This window comes from Bactrocera dorsalis, chromosome 3 (genome assembly GCF_023373825.1).
Source record: "Bactrocera dorsalis isolate Fly_Bdor chromosome 3, ASM2337382v1, whole genome shotgun sequence".
NCBI lineage: Eukaryota > Metazoa > Arthropoda > Insecta > Diptera > Tephritidae > Bactrocera > Bactrocera dorsalis.
Genome location: NC_064305.1, coordinates 22745254 through 22749004, shown reverse-complemented (window position 1 = coordinate 22749004; position 3751 = coordinate 22745254). Strand labels below are relative to the sequence as shown.

Below are 3751 nucleotides of genomic sequence, written 5' to 3'. Positions count from 1 at the left end.
TGCCCTAGTATAATCTAGATTTATTTCCTCAAATCTAATGTCTTCTACGCGCAGTTTCTTCTGAAATGTTATATCTTCTACGCGTAGATCGCCTTTCCTTTGTAACATGTCCGCAGTGTTCGACATTTCAAATATTTTTTTAATGAACTGTTCTTATTCTTTGGAGGTAATTTTTTTGGTCGCCTGGTTGACTTTGCTGTGCCTCGATTCACAGCCGCTGGATATTTTTTTTAAATAACAGTATTTACACAGCGTTTAGTTTCATACTAAAACGGCTTATGCGATCAAATGAATATGCGGGAATATGGACCCGTCTTACAATTTCTTATTCTTATGCCTATATATATTCATATATAATAGGACTTTTACATATATTGCCTGTATTTTCTTTCATACAGGTCTTACTTACCGGTATTTTCTTTATACAGGTCTTTTCTTTGGCTGAGCCAACAATCCGACTCGAAGGACCAAATGTTTGTAACTTAACAAAGATTTATCATTCCTTACCTACCTCTGGTGGGGGGAAATGAAAACCTTATTTGAGTGAGAATATATTCATTCTGATTTTATTTTAAATTTGTAAACCTTATATACTATTTTAGAAGTCTAACTTATCTAATTAAATATATAAATCAAACCATTAGTTTGTGGTTTTGATTTTTAAAAAAAGGATAGCGGACTCGCGTCCTCGTCTTTATTATAAAAATGTTGTCTTAAGACTGAATACAATTTTTACCTTAAGTCTAAATTAAACCTACGCTTGTACCGGGTCACGTTCCCTATAGTCAGCAGTTAATCGGATGCGCGTGTGAAGCCGCTAATATTGCTGATGCGACGTCAGCTATTCCTGGGTTTCGAGTTTCGTACTGAGTTGCTGACCGATGGTGGGAATTGTCTGAAGTGCTGTGTTAACTTGTATATGCAGGCTTAACCCTTTCACTACCGTACTATACGCAGCGATGTTAAAAAAATTTAGGTCGTTTTTTCGGATGGATGTAATCTTCTAAAAGAGAAAAATAAAACAATTTTTTTTTCGTATCCTTCAGAAGGAAGATATGTCCTGGGATAATATGTCCCACTGGTATATTTACACGGTATTAATTGGGACTATATATCCCATTAGTATAATTTTTTGAGAATAATAAAATTTAGTTTTTATTTGTAACTCAATTTAAGTTTTATTTATTTATGGAACATGCCAAAACATTCAAAGCATAAGGGCTCTTTGCACATTGAACAAATGTAATACGTGCGTTTTTCTTTTTTTATTGAGGTGCATAAAACACAGCGTCTGCGGCGATCACCTTTTACTGGCATATGATCTCCCACGTTTAACATTTTTTTTGCTCTTTTTGACCTGGGTCCTTTTGTTGTAGATGTCCTTTTGACTTTTGTCCCAACTCTTCCTTGCGCAATGAGCTGTTCTGCGAGTGGAACAATAAAATTTTTCAGTTGAAACTTTTTGTGGATATTTTCCTGATAAACAATATGGGCATTTACAATAGATGTCATGAGAAGCTTGAAAAATACTTTACGCCACCATTTGCTTGATTTTCTGTTCTGTTCATAAGTTTTAACCTTTTGATCAGATATGTCAACTCCTCCCATGTTCTCATTATAGAAAGCCAATGCTTTAGGACAGTTAGTAACAACCCTTGAACCATCTTTTTGCTTTCTGAAGACTACGGACATTGTAGGACTATGACAGTTACTCATAACAATAACTTCACGTGAGTCCTGCCATTTTGCTACCATTATACCGGTTTCGCTAATGCAAAATTTACATTCACCTTTCTTCAAACGGTCACTAATGGTTGGCAAGTTCTTTCTATTTTGAATACATGTTCCTACGCAAGCAAATGGCAAAGTTTTCATCAGATTATATGAGGTGAAAAAACGGCCAAAAACCAACGCAGTATCTGGATTTCGAATAGTTTTGCACAATTTAAAAACGACTCTCTCCCCTAAAGTTCCTGATAATGTTGAGCATTCCTCTTTACCCGCATAAATATTAAAATCATATGTATAACCAGTTTTAGAATCACACCTTTGCCAAATTTTTATGCCACGTTTAGTCGGCTTCATCGGAAGATATTGCTTTAGAGAAGATCGACCTTTAAATTTTGCCATGGACTCATCGATGCTTTGACGCAAACTATCGGTACGAGTTTTGACAAACGTATATTTCAAACAATTGGTAACTTCTTCTATATAATAAAGCTTAGATGCTGCTTCAGGTTTCTCAGGGAAGTTAAAATATAATTTTGACATTAAGGTTTGAAAACGAGTTCGCGACATCGCCTTTTTTATGTACTCATTTCCCATGGATTCATTTTGGGACCAGTAATCAGAAATCTCTGGAAGTTGATTATAACCCATTATAAGCGTAATGCCCAACAAAATTTTAATTTCTGATGCATCAGTTGGTGCAATATTATAACTTTTTTGTTTTTTTAGAATGCTCAATCGTTCATTTGTGCACTCCGCGATAAAAATAAATAATGATTCTGGATAAATGCATTTGAAGACTTCGAACTCATTTGCATTCCTTGAAATTTGAGCCAACAGAATGGGCTAAACGTATTCAGTGATAGAAAAGCGAGGACGAAATAAAACTGATGGTTCTCCCCATACTACTGGAAGATTGGAACTTTCACTGTATAACACTATTGCATTATCAATATCCGTTACTTCATCATCCTCGCTCGGAGACTCGTCTACTTCGTTCTCGGAATCCGGAATATACTCTGAGTCAGAAGCACTAAAATCACTTACGTCAGAGTCGCTGGAATTGATAATCGCCAAAATGTCGTCTTCCCTCATATTTCTGGCAGATTTTTTTCTATTATTCATTCTGTAAAATTGAAAGATATAAATTCTATGAATATTTCCATTTCGGAAATGTATACCAATGGGATTATGTGTCCCGCTTATTTGAATTATACAATTCCAATGGGATCATATATCCCAACTGGATAAAACCCCAAATAAACGAATTTATTTACAACATTTTGTTGCGAACTCACCTTATTATATTGAAAAACACTTATTTTATTCACTCAAATTAATTTAGTAAACAGAAACACTTTTATACATTTACAAATAGGCAAACACGTGCACATTCACTGAAGGTTGCTGTCGGTTAATTGCAATAAAAGGCAGTACAGTTATTGAACGAAACCAAATCAGCTGATATTGAACGAAAAATACTGTAAACTACCAATGGGACCTTTTCCTATCTAAATTGAGCTTGAATTGTATTTTTGACGATTTTTTAAATTTCTCTTGGGATGCATGATCCCCATGGTAGTGAAAGGGTTAAATTGATCGTCACATGCGGTGGTGGTGTGCGCTTGCACTGCATGCTTTGCGCTGGCGTTCATCCACTTCTTTTAATGTAAGTAGGCTTAAAGTCAGAGAAACAGCAGCGCATGCCGATGTCTGGTATGTACGTACATACATAAATATGTGCGTATGGCATTGGCACACAAATAACGCATACACAACATACATACTTATATGCGTTCCCATGTAGATATGTCACCCGCAAAAACTACAAACATTGCTTTACAAAAACAACAATCGTTTGAAATGGCATCATACATACTTACAAGCGCCCTTTCAACAGGCAAACTTGATTCATTCATAAAAACAAACACCATTACATCTCCCCGAGCATGCCTTTGCCTACAAGCGTCTTTTCGCGACGGTGGCAAAAGCTAAAAATCATAAATTGAACAATTTCTGATAT

At 35.5% G+C, this 3751-nt stretch overlaps 1 long non-coding RNA gene across 1 annotated transcript; it reads right to left on the bottom strand.

Moving 5' to 3' along the window:
• Positions 1-1122: 1122 nt before the first annotated feature.
• LOC125777783 (uncharacterized) lies at positions 1123-3175 on the bottom strand. Its single transcript, XR_007422394.1, has 3 exons — positions 3027-3175; positions 2776-2854; positions 1123-1424 (listed from the first exon to the last, which is right to left on the bottom strand). It is a non-coding gene; the product is annotated as an uncharacterized LOC125777783 (long non-coding RNA).
• Between the last annotated feature and the right edge of the window lie 576 nt (positions 3176-3751).